The sequence below is a fragment of the Pelophylax lessonae genome, assembly GCF_965119305.1.
Source record: "Pelophylax lessonae genome assembly, chromosome: 3".
NCBI classification, from domain to species: Eukaryota; Metazoa; Chordata; class Amphibia; order Anura; family Ranidae; genus Pelophylax; species Pelophylax lessonae.
In genome coordinates, this window is record NC_138770.1 from 90,105,149 (window position 1) to 90,121,315 (window position 16,167).

General features: G+C 41.4%; 1 protein-coding gene across 1 annotated transcript in view; it reads right to left on the minus strand.

Moving 5' to 3' along the window:
- Window positions 1-13,846, minus strand: part of LOC309548878 (cysteine-rich secretory protein 2-like) — a 146,564-nt gene extending 132,718 nt beyond the window's left edge. The window contains exon 1 of the mRNA XM_082248808.1: window positions 13,826-13,846. The gene's annotated coding sequence lies outside the window, so the exon portion shown is untranslated. The remainder of the gene's footprint in view (window positions 1-13,825) is intronic.
- Window positions 13,847-16,167: the final 2,321 nt, after the last annotated feature.

The window sequence follows — 16,167 nt, forward strand, 5'->3', positions numbered from 1 at the left end:
GTATTCTCAAACCAGCAGGGTTGATTTCCTCCGTTATGTATCTCTCAAAAGATCTTATGTGCCAATGTAGGGCTGCTTTTCGCTCAAGATGTTTTTTGAGATTATTGAATAATGATGTGATGTCTGAATCTTGTTGTTCATTTCCTTGGAAGCTTTTCTGGATGGCTGACATTAGGTTTTCCCATTCAGTTCCCATTAGGTCTCCATCCTGTTTGTCCTCCATGGTTGTCAATGAGGGAATTTCTTCCTTAGATCAACTATTGTTGGGACAATAGAGGGTTTGGCTGTGGAGATGCGATTTTCCTTTCCTCCAATAGGCTCTATGCCTTGGAGGGCGGAATTTTATAGATCTCCTAGCTTGCTTACAATGAGTATATATTAAGGTCCTGCTGATCTTGGTTCCTTCCTCCCGTGTCGGCGGCCAATAATGTGCGACCAGTCTCCCGATGCGCACGCACCCCGCTGGCGCGTGCGCACAACAAGGGAATGACGTCAGTCACACAAGAAGCTCGGTACGTGCGGCGCACAGTGCGCACGCGCGACGGGCTTTAAAAAGGCCGGGGAATCAGCGTCTCCTCACATCACCCTCACACCGAGGGAAACGAGGAGACAGAGCGGACGCAACCTGCAGAAAACCCCTCTAAACAATCGTAAGTGTTACCTACTTTGCCAATATCACCACTCCCAAATAAAAGCACTATACTTGGCTACTTTTGCCTGTGTCTTTTTCGGAGTTTTAAATAAGCTACATGTACTTTCAGCATCTAAATACTTGCATAAAACACAGAGTGGATGCTGAGGACGGCTGCACCTATGCACCGAAAAAATAACTTTTAAGTTATCCTGAGCTATCCAGAAACCGTGAACTTGCAACATACTTTGTAAGTAGTGGAAGATTTATTTTCCCCCCCTTTTTACATACCCTCTCCAAACAATTGGGATACCAACCTTATGCACATATTATATACCTACAGATTGGCCACTATACAAAGACATCTATATATATGTATATATATATGTATGTATACAGATATACATATATATCTATATATGTTGTTTTGCTGCCAATTTCCATCTGGCAACCCAGGCTTAAACGGACATCCAACCAATACCTAGTAAGTTGATACCATCATCAATAATGCTAATTCCTTATTCAGTATCTACTGATATTTACCACTCACCACATCTGCAGGTTGCTCACAATTGGTTCTCGCTGCGGATCTTCTAAGACTTTGAATAAGTATCACCAAAACAGGTCAAACGTATGTACTTTCAATTGTTTTCCTTACCAACACTATGTAACCCATTATATGCGAATATTTATGATATATACAGATGACAACTAAACCTGTCACTATTTCTACAGACTTGGTGACAAACAAACCCTTGACAAAGGCTACTCTGTTAGCCGAAACGCGTCGGGTCAACTTTTTGATGAATTCTCTGTGACACATCCAAGCAATCCAGCCTGGAGGAACAGAGTCTCTTTCATCAAAAATAAAGTCACACATACTGCACCACTGTCACGGAAACTCTTTTTCCAAACCTAGCATTTCTCTATGCACCTTGGGTCTGTAACCCAAACACTTCACATCACCACAAATGTTGTTTTAAAATATCTTTATTGAATATTGTATTCGCAATAAATTGCAATCATTTATTTTATACAACTGTGTATCTTTCACTTGCCCGTAAAAGTCCCACCCCTTGGCCTGAGAAACCAACCATACCCCACTCCTGACATTTTCTTAGTCGCATCGTACAGCAAAAGCCATGCTTTCAAAGCATCAGAGGGATCATATTGTTAAAAGGTATCATTCAGGAGAAGGGTACAAAAACATTTCCAAGGCATTAGATATAACATGGAACCCAGTGAAGACAGTCATCATCAAGTGGAGAAAATAGGGCACAACAGTGACATTACCAAGAACTTGACATCATCCCAAAATTGATGAAAAGGCTTCCAAGAGGGCTACAGCAACATTAAAGGAGCTTCAGGAATATCTGGCAAGTACTGGCTGTGTGATACATGTGACAACAATCTATTCTTAATATGTCTGGGCTATGGGGTAGAGTGGCAAGACGGAAGCCTTTTCCTACGAAGAAAAACATCCAAGACCGGCTAAGGTTTGCAAAAACACATCTGAAGTCTCCCAAAAGCATGTGGGAAAATGTGTTATGGTCTGATAAAACCAAGGTTGAACTCTTTGGCCATAATTCCAAAAGATATGTTTGGTGCAAAAGCAACACTGCACAACACCAAAAGAACACCATACACACAGGTGAAGCATGGTAGTGGCATCATCATGATTTGGGGCTGTTTTTCTTCAACTGGAATAGGGGCCTTAGGCAAGGTAGAGGGAATTATAAACAGTTCCAATTTCCAGTCAATATTGGCACAAAACCTTCAGGCTTCTGATATAAAGCTGAACATGAAGAGGAACTTCATCTTTCAGCATGACAACGACCCAAAGCATACATTATTATTATTATTATAGAGGATTTATATTGCGCCGACAGTTTACGCAGCACTTTACAACTTCAGGGTAGACAGTACAACTACAATACACTTTAATACAGTAGGAATCAGAGAGCTTACAATCTAAGAGGGAGGGTCAAGAGATACACGAGGTAATAATTGTGGGGGGATGTGCTGTTGGAGGAAATAAATGTACAATTGTTAGGTGGGGGCCAATAGGCTTCTCTGAAAAGATGTGTTTTTAGGGATTGTCTGAAAGTGGAGAAAGTAGGAGATAGTTTAGACAGATTGGGGTAGAACATTCCAGAGGATGGGAGAGGCTTGGGAGAAGTCCTCGAGGCGAGTATGAGAAGAGGTGACAAGGGAGCTAGAGAGCAGGAGGTCCTGGGAGGAACGAAGAGAACAATTTGGTTGGTATTTTGAGACTAGGTTAGTGATGTAGCTGGAGGCCAGGTTATGAATGGCTTTGTAATTTATGGTTAGTTTCTTGAATAGCTATCTTGGTTAGTATCTTGAATATGTAGGTTGAGTGGCAGCCAATGGAGGGATTGGCAAAGAGGAGTAGCAGAGACCAAGCAGTTTGTAAGATGGATGAGCCTGGAAGCAGCGTTCATGATGGACTGAAAGGGGGATAGCCTATTTAAAGGTAAGCCAATGAGGAGGGAGTTGCAGTAATCGAGACGATAGATGACCAGGGAGTGGATTAGAAGCATTGTGGTGCTGTTGGTTAGGAAGGGGTGTGTCTTGGAGATGTTGCGGAGGTTGAGGCAGCAAACTTTGGACAGCGTCTGGATGTGGGGCTGAAAGAATAGTTCAGAGTCCAGGATTACACCTACGACCTTGGCATGGGGGGTTGATAGTTTAGCAATTGATTTTGATAGCGAAATTAGGGGAAGAGGAATGTGTGTTTGTGTGTGGGGGGGGGGGGGGGATATCATGAGCACGGTTTTGGATAGGTTTAGTTTGAGGAAGTGATGTGACATCCAGGCTGATATGACTGTTAGTATGTTGGTGTTGCGTGAGGAGACTAATGGAGTGAGCTGAGGAGTGGAGAGATTGATATGAGTGACGTCAGCGTAGAGATGATATTGAAAGCCATGGGAGGCAATCAGCTGACCCATGGAGGAGGTGTAGATTGAGAAAACTAGAGGTCCAAGAACAGAACCTTGGGGGACCTGACGGAGAAAGGAAGAGGCGGTAGTAAAGTTGTAAGTAGCATGGAAGGTGCGTTGGGATAGGTAGGATGAGAACCAGTGAAGAGTACGGTCACGGAGACCAAGGAAGTGGAGTTTTTTGAGGAGGAGGGGGTGGTCCACTGTGTCAAAGGCAGCAGAGAGGTCCAGGAGGAGTAGTACAGAATAGTGTCCGTTGGTGTTAGCTGTTAGTAGGTCGTTTGTGAGTTTAAGGAGAGCAGTTTCCGTGGAATGTTGAGGGCGAAATCCAGACTGAAGGTGATCAGATGGTCACTCAGTCGGTTATAGATCAGTTGTTCAAGGAGTTTGGAGGAGAAGGGGAGTAAGGAGATAGGGCGTAGATTGTGAAGATTGGTGGGGCCCAGTGAGGGCTTTTTAAGGATGGGTGTGACTAGTGCGTGTTTTAGAGACTTGGGGAAGATGTCAGAAGAGAGGAAGAGGTTGAAGATATGAGTTAGAGAACATAGAATAGAGTCAGAGGGTGAGTGTAGCATTTGCGAGGGAGCAGGATCGAGGGGGCAGGTGGTTAGATGGGTGTTAGAAAAAAGTCCAGGAACCTTGTTTAATACTAGCAGGGTTGAACTAGGTAAGTAATGATTGTACCCATAGTCATAGGGTGTTAAGTGGGGGAGGTATCTGCACATTGGAGATCTCCTTGCAAATTATATCAATCTTATTTTTAAAGTGATTGATGATCTCCTGGGCAGTGAGTGAGTTAGGGGGTGGAGTAGGAGTAGAGAGTTAAAGGTAGAGAAGAGTTGACGGGGACTAGATGAGAATGTGTTAATGAGTGTGATAAAATAGGTTTGCTTGACAGTGAGGAGGCAGAAATAGTATTTTAGGTGGGCCGATTTTTATTGGTTGAAGTCTTTCTGGGAGTTAGTCTTACTCAAGAGCGCCGCTATATTTTCTGAGACTTCTGAAGTCGTCTGTTTGCCAGGGTTGTAGTGGTCGGGGCTGGATTCTGCGTGTAGCAAGGGGAGCAAGCTTTTCTAGGGAGGATGACAGTGAGCTGTTATATTTGAAAGTGGCTAGGTTGGGGCATGGCAGGGTTGAGATTTTGTCATATAGATGGTCAGTAGCAGAGTAGAGAACAGAAGGGTTGAGGTGGTGAAGGTTTCTATGGGTAACTGTTAGATGGTTGGAGTCCAAATCAACAAAGAAATGGCTTCGCCAGAAGAAGATTAAGGTTTTGGAATGGCCCAGTCAGAGCCCAGACCTGAATCCGATTGAAAATCTGTGGGGTGATCTGAAGATGGCTGTGCAAAGAGGATGCCTTTGCAATCTGACAGATTTGGAGTGTTTTTGCAAAGAAGAGTGGGGGAATATTGCCAAGTCAAGATATGCCATGCTGATAGATTCATATCCAAAAAGACTGAGTGCTCTAATAAAATCAAAAGTATTTGTTTAATGGTGTACACACTTATGCAACCATACTATTTTCGTTTTTATTTTTACTTCCTTCCACCTAAAGGATTTTAGTTTGTTGTTCAACTGAGTTGTACATTTTATAGGTCACATAAAAGGTGGAAAAAGTTCTGAAATTATTTATCTTTGTCTCATTTTTTTACGCCACAGAAACATGACATTTTTACAGAGGTGTGTAGCCTTTTTATATATACTGTGTGTGCTGGCAAGGAACATTCTCAGAGTAAGAGAGAGCAATAGAAATAGCAGTAAGAGATGACCTTTTTGGTCTGTTGCTGCCAAGTCACAGGTGGCAAGTGGCTAAGCTGAGTTGCTTAACTGCAGCAGAGATAATTCAGGTCACCAGGCTGTGTGACAGAGCTATCCACATCCAATAGACCCAGGGCTGGTGCAAGAATTTTTGACACTCTAGGCCAGGAATCATCAAACAGCCCTCCAGCTGTGGTGGAACTACACATCCCATGAGGCATTGTAAAACTCTGCCATTCACAGGCATTCATTGGCTAGGCATGATGGGAATTGTAGTTCCTGAACAACTGGAGGGCTATAGTTTGAAGACCCCTGCTTTAGGCGAAATCTCATTTTGCTACCTCCATTGGCTCCACCCCTGATTCCACCCCCTTTTGCCCTGCCCATGTATACGGTGGAGGTGGCGTGGTGGAGATTTTTGAGGCGCCTTTCCACCTATTTCTTGAGCCGTGGCCTCAGGCCCACAACTGCACCTCTGGAACCAGCCTAAAGACAAATAGTGGTGGCACTGGCTTGCTTCCTCATGCCAGCCGTGGTTTGCAGGTATATGGACAGGCTAGGGTAGTATAAAGACAGGCTAGGGTAGTATATAGACAGACTAGGGTAATATATAGACATGATAGGGTAGTAAATAGACAGACTAGGGTAGTATATGGAAAGGCCGGGGTAGTTAATAGACAGGCTAGGGTAGTATATGGACAGGAAAGGGTAGTATATAGACAGGCTAGGATAGTAAATGGACAGGCTAGAGTAGTATATAGACAGACTAGGGTAATATATAGACAGAATAGGGTAGTATATGGACTGGCTAAGGTAGTATAGGGACAGGCTAGGGTAGTATTTGGACAACTAGGGTAGTAAATAGACAGACTATGGTCGTATATGAACAGAATAGGGTAGTATGGACAGGCTGGGGCAGTATATGGACAGGCTGGGGCAGTATATGGACAGGCCATTATGCAGCAGGAACAGAAATCACTGCAGACTGATCTTGGTAAATCCTGGACAGGTGATAGTCCTAGCCCCTACCGGTCGCCCCCCAACTGATGTACACTCTAGGTCAGCGCCTGGTTCTTAATATACCAGACCTTTCTAAACAAAGGGCCAATTTATTGTCCTTCAGACATTAGGTGGGGGGGGGGGGGCTGTGGCCATTGGGAGTAGAACATACCCCAGAATAATGCCTCGGGTATGGTGGTCAGCAGTGGGAGTAAAAAAAAATACATAGTGTCTGTGGCCAGTAGGAGGAGAAATAGTGCCCCATATTTGATAGTGATGGGAGGAATGGTGCCCCATTATTGGTTTCATCAAGAGGAATAGTACCCCATTATTGGTATTAGTTGGAGAAATTGTTCCTCATATCGGTGAGTGTAATAGTGCAACAAGGGACAGATAAAAGCAAGCAAAGGGCCACATCTGGCCCACATGCCGCAGTTTGTAGACCACTGCAATAGACCAATGGCATAATTCAAAATAACATAGTAAATAACTAAACCATTCAAGCACAATTGACAGTGGATACTGCTGAGGCTGATACCACATAGGGAAGCAAAGATTGAAGGGCACTTGAGTCGCCGTTGCACGGTTCATAAAGAAAAGAACAACAGAAACTCAAGGTGCCCCACAAGGTTTTGACGCAAATCTGGTACAAGGAGGGTCAACTGTAATAAAGGTTGGAGATTATAAATTGCTATTTTTAATGGTGGTGTTGTCCTCGAAATGCATTGTTTGTTTTTATATTCATTTTTTTTTTTTTACCAACAATTAAACATTAGGGATGATCGAACGGTTCGGGTCGACCATCGGTTCGACCCGAACTTTGACTGTTCGAGGTTCGGCCGAATTTAAAACTTTTTACTGAAAAAGTTTGGAATTCGGCAACCAGAACCAACCAAAATGCAATGGGACAGGGAATGGGCTTTAAAAGCCAGTGATTGGACCAGAACCATTAGCAAAAACCAATTGAGGGGGCAGGAGAATGCTAGGAATGTGATTGGAGTGACTAGGGGGTCCCTAGGCCAATCATTAGTGAATACGCCCCCCAGTATATAAGATAGCCCCCGCCAAATTCCTAGCATTGTAATACAGGGACATCCCCATGTATGTATTGTGAGGGATTAGCTCGGTGGTAGGCGTGGATGACCCCTTTGGGGCTGCGTTTTCATAGAGCGATAGCCGAGCAGTGGTTGCAAACAACACTGATTTATTCATGCAATTTACTTCACACAATTGCAAGCCTCAAAACAGCCAAAATAAAATAAAACAAAATAAATCCTTGCCACTGTGGGCGGCTACCTTCTCACACACTGGATCCTATCTAATGAAGTCTGTCCCCAACCTACTGTTGGGCAGACTTGGCTGGTCATACAGCAGACTCTCAATAGTCCATTTATAATCTCTTCACACAGCACAAATGTCCATTGAACATGTCCTTAACTCATCACAATGAGAATGTCTCTTGGCTTGCCTCTTCACATGGCAAACATTCCTTTATTTCTTTCACATAGAAATAGTTTGTTTTCTCACCTTTGAGACGTCTTCACACTTGGTTACCCTCCTTAGCGCATATCACTTCAGGGGGTCTTCTCCCATGCTCACCAGCTTGTCGGGAGGCACTCATCTGACTGTCCTCCTTCTCCCAGCCCACATGGCCTCAGGAGACAGCTTCCGGAGGCAGCAGTCCTTCTCCCATGCCCACACGGCGTCGGGAGGCACACGTATGTCTGTCCTCCTCTTCCCAGCTCACACAGCGACAGGAGGCAGCAATCAATAGAACTTCCTTTGGACAATTATAGAGGCCTTCATTTCCTCATTCTGAACAGCTGAAGGCCTTTCAACTTCCTTAGACAGTTCTGTAGCCAACACCCTATAGTAATTAGTGAACTTTCTAAATCAGGTGGAAATGTATCTCCGGCCTGTGACTACATTCCCAGATTTACCTGACTTCCTGTCACAGTATATATACACCTAGACATATATAGGTGTGATAGTAGCAGAAATATATGCTTGCGCTAACAAAATCATTTACACTAATATGGCTCCGCTCCTATCACACCTATATATGTCTAAGTGTAAAATACATATAAGTATGTGTGTATATACAGTGGGTACGGAAAGTATTCAGACCCCCTTAAATTTTTCAGTCTTTGTTATATTGCAGCCATTTGCTAAAATCATTTAGGTTCATTGTTCTTCCTCATGAATGTGCACATAGCACTCCATACTGACAGAAAAACACAGAATTGTTGACATTGTTGCAGATTTATTAAAAAAGAAAAACTGAAATATCACATGGTCCTAAGTATTCAGACCCTTTGCTCAGTATTTAGTAGAAGCCCCCTTTTGATCTAATACAGCCAGGAGTCTTTTTGGGAAAGATGCAACAAGTCTTTCACACCTGGATTTGGGGATCCTCTGCCATTCCTCCTTGCAGATCCTCTCCAGTTCTGTCAGGTTGGATGGTAAACGTTGGTGGACAGCCATTTTTAGGTCTCTCCAGAGATGCTCAATTGGGTTTAAGTCAGGGCTCTGGCTGGGCCATTCAAGAACAGTCACGGAGTTGTTGTGAAGCCACTCCTTCGTTATTTTAGCTGTGTGCTTGGGGTCATTGTCTTGTTGGAAGGTAAACCTTCGGCCCAGTCTGAGGTCCAGAGCACTCTGGAGAAGTTTTTTGTCCAGGATATCCCTGTACTTGGCCGCATTCATCTTTCCCTCGATTGCAACCAGTCGTCCTGTCCCTGCAGCTGAAAAACACCCCCACAGCATGATGCTGCCACCACCATGCTTCACTGTTGGGACTGTATTGGACAGGTGATGAGCAGTGCCTGGTTTTCTCCACACATACCGCTTAGAATTAAGGCCAAAAAGTTCTATTTTGGTCTCATCAGACCAGAGAATCTTATTTCTCACCATCTTGGAGTCCTTCAGGTGTTTTTTTTAGCAAACTCCATGCGGGCTTTCATGTGTCTTACACTGAGGAGAGGCTTCCGTCGGGCCACTCTGCCATAAAGCCCCGACTGGTGGAGGGCTGCAGTGATGGTTGACTTTCTACAACTTTCTCCCATCTCCTGACTGCATCTCTGGAGCTCAGCCACAGTGATCTTTGGGTTCTTCTTTACCTCTCTCACCAAGGCTCTTCTCCCCCGATAGCTCAGTTTGGCCGGACGGCCAGCTCTAGGAAGGGTTCTGGTCGTCCCAAACGTCTTCCATTTGAGGATTATGGAGGCCACTGTGCTCTTAGGAACCTTAAGTGCAGCAGAAATCTTTTTGTAACCTTGGCCAGATCTGTGCCTTGCCACAATTCTGTCTCTGAGCTCTTCAGGCAGTTCCTTTGACCTCATGATTCTCATTTGCTCTGACATGCATTGTGATCTGGAAGGTCTTATATAGACAGGTGTGTGGCTTTCCTAATCAAGTCCAATCAGTATAATCAAACACAGCTGGACTCAAATGAAGGTGTAGAACCATCTCAAGGATGATCAGAAGAAATGGAAAGCACCTGAGTTAAATATATGAGTGTCACAGCAAAGGGTCTGAATACTTAGGACCATGTGATATTTCAGTTTTTCTTTTTTAATAAATCTGCAACAATGTCAACAATTCTGTGTTTTTCTGTCAGTATGGGGTGCTATGTGTACATTCATGATGAAGAAGAATGAACTTAAATGATTTTAGCAAATGGCTGCAATATAACAAAGAGTGAAAAATTTAAGGGGGTCTGAATACTTTCCGTACCCACTGTATACCACTATACACAAGTTCAGGTGTTTTGCCTGCCTCCAAAGAACCCAAAAAAGTTCCCAAAAAAACGTTAGCGCCCAAAAAAAAAAAAAAACACCCAGGTGTGTTGTTGCAGGCATTTTTTGGGGGTTTTTGGAGGCAGGCAAAACATCTGAACTTGTGTATAGTGGTATATATACACACATACCTAGATGTATTTTACACTTACACATATATAGGTGTTATAGGAGCGGAGCCATATTAGTGTAAATGATTTCATTAGCGCAAGCATATATTTCTGCTACTATCACACCTATATATGTCTAGGTGTATATATACATATAAGTATGTGTGTATATATACCGTATACAGAAGTTCAGATGTTTTGCCTGCCTCCAAAGAACCCCAAAAAATGCCCAAGAAAACGCTAGCGCCCAAAAAAAAAAAACGCCCAGGTGTGTTGTTGCAGGTATTTTTTGGGGGTTTTTGGAGGCAGGCAAAACATCTGAACTTGTGTATACGGGTATATATACACACATACTTATATGTATATATACACCTAGACATATATAGGTGTGATAGTAGCAGAAATATATGCTTGCGCTAATGAAATCATTTACACTAATATGGCTCCGCTCCTATAACACCTATATATGTGTAAGTGTAAAATACATCTAAGTATGTGTGTATATATACCACTATACACAAGTTCAGATGTTTTGCCTGCCTCCAAAAACCCCCAAAAAATGCCTGCAACAACACACCTGGGCGTTTTTTTTTTGGCATTTTTTTGGGTTCTTTGGAGGCAGGCAAAACATCTGAACTTGTGTATATGGGTATATATACACACATACTTATATGTATTTTACACTTAGACATATATAGGTGTGATAGGAGCGGAGCCATATTAGTGTAAATGATTTCATTAGCGCAAGCATATATTTCTGCTACTATCACACCTATATATGTCTAGGTGTATATATACATACATGGGTGTGTGTATATATACCCTTTGCTGATGACACAAAGATATGTAACAGGGTTGATGTTCCTGCAGGGAAACGCCAAATGGAAAAGGATTTAGCAAAACTAGAAGAATGGTCAGAACTCTGGCAACTGAAATTTAATGTGGATAAGTGCAAGATAATGCACCTGGGGAGTAAAAACCCAAGGGCAGAATATAGAATATTAGACACAGTCCTGACCTCAGTATCTGAGGAAAGGGATTTAGGAGTAATTATTTCAGAAGACTTAAAGGTGGGAAGACAAAAGACAATGTAATAGAGCAGCATGAAATGCCAGCAGAATGCTTGGATGTATAGGGAGAGGTATAAGCAGTAGAAAGAGAGAAGTGCTTATGCCGCTGTACAGAACACTGGTGAGACCTCAATTGGAGTATTGTGCGCAGTACTGGAGGCCATATCTCCAGAAGGATATAGATACTCTAGAGAGAGTTCAGAGAAGAGCTACTAAACTAGTACATGGATTGCAGGAAAAAACTTACCAGGAAAGGTTAAAGGACCTTAACATGTATAGCTTGGAAGAAAGAACAGACAGAGGGGATATGATAGAAACTTTTAAATACATAAAGGGAATCAACTCGGTAAAGGAGGAGAGCATATTTAAAAGAAGAAAAACTACCACAAGAGGACACAGTTTTAAATTAGAGGGGCAAAGGTTTAAAAGTAATATGAGGAAGTATTACTTTACTGAGAGAGTAGGTTCTTCAAATTAGACATTTTATTGAATCTCTGTACACTCTCAACGCAAATCCCATATTTTCAATCTTTGAGTTGATCTGCCAGAAGTAGTCCAGAGATAAGGGGGTGATTTCAAGACTCTACAGTTATCTCAACAATGCTTCACTTCCAGATAAATCCTCAGTGATGGTTCGGTGGGAGACGGATGTAGGTTTGGAGTTTCCAAAGAGGACTGGACAGTTATGATTGCTAATATGCATAAATCCACTCGCTCAATGGCGCTTAAAGAAACAGTTGTAAAGTTACACACAAGATGGTATCTAACCCCAGATAGGATCCATAGATTTTACCCTGATGTCTCTAGTTTGTGCTTCAGAGGGTGCAGTGAGACAGGTACCCTTCTACACACTTTCTGGAGCTGCGCGGTCCTTAAGCTGATGTGGGAACAGGCAGCGACAAAGATCACCCAATGGTCAGGTTCCTTGGTCACGCTTGGTCACGCTGACACCCGCAATGGGCTTACTTTTTGCATCATTACCAGGGGTACCAGCCCCCACTCAAAAATTGCCCCACGTACTATTATGCTTCATTCACTGGGTGATAGCCCTAAATTGGCGTTCCCCATCGGTTCCCTGGGCCCAGGAAATTCAGAGGATGGAGTCCATTAATTATTGGAAAGAATTTATCACACTATTTATGACACCATTCACATTTTTCATAGCAAGTGGTTACATTGGACGTAATGAGTTGTCATCCTGGTGCATGATGGACCCTCTGAGGTAGATGTCAGGTTAGGGGGGAATGATTATATGTGTATGGTCTAATCAAACCTGCTATGACTGTTTAGGAATTGTTTGTTATGGTTTTTATGTTTTTTTTTTTTTTTTTCGTTTCTGCCATTTCTTTCTTTTTTTTTTTTTTTAATGCCATTTCTTTCTTTACTGACACCCATCTGTAAGGAGTACAGATTTACAGTTTGCCTCTAGCCCTCATATATTGCTTACGCATATTCGTTGACTACTTTGGGCATATTTTTACTTGATTTTAACCTTTTAACCCATGTATGTAAATTTACCAGACGATGTGTTGTGTAGTGTGCTTTATTCAAACCCCCTTGGTTGAATAGAATTATTTGTTTGCACTAATGCCTTCTGTATGGGCATAGTTTACCAAGTATACTTGTATCTGTAATGGTTTGTATTTTTTCTCTTTCTTATACCTTAATAAACGTTTGTATTAAAAAATTGGGCAACAAACAGACATTTGACTTTTTTTTTTCAGCCAATGTGTCAAAGCTGTGTTGGGGTGCCTGCAATATTCTTATATACATAAGTTTGTGTTATTGTGTATTGCAGTAATGCATGTCTATCACAAAGGCTAATTTCAGCTACCCTAAGGTTATGAATAAGGTTCAGGAAAGCAGTATTTATAATATCAAAAAAAGAACATGGGAGCTTGACCTTAAACTAGAAGAAGAAAAGATCAAGGGTATCATAAAAATTATTATATTAGTAAAAAGAGAATTGAAGTGCTTGGAACAGACCTAAAAAACAATAAAAGTGTAAACTCCATTGACTTTTTTGTTTAGGTAAATGTTCATAAAATAAAGAGAACAAAAAAATAAAAAAGGAGGCTCAAAGGAAGACAGTATTATATAGTCTATTCCAGCCTTTCTCAACCATGGTTCCCTGAGCAAAGAGCAACTTCAGAACTTTAGATAAATTCCCACTGACACCAATGATCTCTTTAGATATCTGTATGACAACAAATGCAAGAAGCGTTCTTCTACCTACGTAATCCATTACACTAATGTACTGTGAGCTGTGGATATAGTAATTATTAGCAGGGGTTGTGTGAGCCCAAAAAGTTATTTCAAGGGTTCCTCTTTGTTACAAAGGTTGAGTAAGGTTAGTCTGTTCTACATTTTTTTTTTAATGGAATAGGTATATTAGTTATCCTTAGTAACTTCTTTTTTTAGTTACTATAGTGTATAAAGAAAAAAAAAATAGAGAAATAATAATAATAATAATAAAAAAAGAAAGCTAGAGATTGCTTACCTTTTAGCCACACTCTTCTTTATCTTGATTACAAATGTGGATTTTCAGTGACGCATTTATGCCTTAAGCAGTTTTTTTTTTTTTTTACAGGTTGATTTATGTCTCTTTCCCAGAGATTGTTTTTTAAAAAGCAAATTACACCAAAGTGTTCTCAGTCAAGTGTGGCCATCGTGAATAAACTCTCTTCATCAGTTACCAGCTTTCTATTGTTAATTGTGCACTGCCTAAATATAAATCAAAATGAAAAAGTCACCATGAACTTTTGTGAGAATAACACACAAAGTGTTCCATTAAAAAGTTTTCACAGAGAACGTGGCAACAAAATCTGAAAATATGTGGTGTGGGAGGGTTTTGGAGAGATTTTACCCTTCGGGTGATCAGCCGAATTCCGCCTTGCAAGCCATTACACAGAACTATATTGAAAAAGCCTGAAATCTTTCCTAGGTGTAAATAATATACTAATATTTATAGGCAAAGTTGATCCAGGGAATATCTGATTGCCTCTTGGGGATCAGGAAGGAAGTTTTTCCCCAACTGTAGTAAATTGGATCATGCTTTGCTGGGGTTTTTCGCCTTCCTCTGGATCAACTGCTGGTACAGGATTGTGTATATGAGATTGTATGGTTGTGTTTTCTTAACTGGTTTTTGTTTTTTATAGGTTGCGCCAGATGAACTTGTGTCTTTTTTCAACCCGACTAACTATGTAACTCTGTAAATATTAGTGAATCTGCCCCTTTCAACATTACTTATTTACATGTACATACTGTGCTCCTCTAAGATCTCCAGTCTTCTTGCTGATTTTTTTTTTCAGTAAGAGAAATTTCTGGTAGGCATTCAACCTATTAGTTACCTTATGATTGTCATATTGAGGTAGATGACTGAAATTGGGGCAGGTGTAACGTTAAAAAACCATACCTCTTGAAAATTCCCTACCCTCGTCACTTCCTGTCACATACGTCATGGAACAGTTGAGCAGCTTAGCAGTGCGCATGCTCAGAGCTCCGGAGGCTAGGGAATTTTTACGGTAGTGTGTTGTAACGTTACACCGCATCAGCTGTTGCCGCGGTTACTTTAAAACATATCGGCTGCAACATGAAATCATCTCCGCTCCTACCCCTGTCACTTCCCTGATCTCGGCTCCTAAATGTAAAATCGGCGGGTGTATGAAAATGTAAATCACGGAGATCTTGGCTCCGTGATTTATATTTTCATAGACCTGCCGCCGCTTTTAAATTTAGTAGCCTAGATCAGGGAAGTGACAGGGGTAGGAGCGGAGATGATTTCATGTTGCAGCCGAGATGTTTTAATGTAACCGCGGCAACAGCTGATGCGGTGTAACGTTACAACACACTACCGTAAAAATTCCCTAGCCTCCGGAGCTGTGAGCATGTGCACTGCTAAGCTGCTCAGCTGTTCAATGACGTAGGTGCACCGGAAGTGACGAGGGTAGGGAATTTTCACGGGTATGGTTTTTTCACGGAACACAGGCAATATTTAGGATGGTGGGCAAACAGGGGAATTCAGAAGATAGGGTGAGGTGGAAGGAAAAATGACATACTGTGTGACATTGGAAAAAAGGTTTAACCTTCATGTATGGAAAAACTTCTTCACATGAAGAGCTTTGAAATAGTGCAATAGGTTCCTTCAAGAACTAGTTCTGGCCAGCTAAGTAGAATGTTGTATAAAAGAACAGGATGCATTACTAATGCACAAAATATAACTGGATATTAACAATAATAGATAATATCACTTTGATTGTTGATCCAGGAACATTTGAATGCCTTCAAGAGGTGAAAGTTGGACCAGGCTTCATAGTGTTTTTTTGCCTGTCTTTGGATCACCTGTGAATATAGGATTGATAGGAGGTTTTTTTATTTCTTATTTTTTTTCTATTGCCTGAACAAGATGGACTTGTGTCTTTTTTAAACCTGACTAACTATGTAACTATATGTATAGTTATATACAGTACATATTTTCTATATCTTGTATATATACTATATTATTGTGATTTTTCTTTCTTGTTTTTGCTAAGTTTGTAAAGATGACATAGCCATTTGTTCCTGATGAAGCAGCTATTGGTTACACCAATATTGCGAAACGCGTTGAAACTGGCTTTTTCTACGTCATCATCTACAGCTCATATCAGTCTGTAATTATAATGTCATCTTCAATGATGCATATAGTACTGTAATTATGATGTTATTTTCAATGTCATTAATGCACACTGTTTTTAAGCAATTTGTACCTTAATAAAATGTATTCTTTTATATACATGCTCACCTTTTTTGACAGTCCCATACCCTTAAAAGTCCTATAACTAGGCAAAATCACGATTGGGTCTT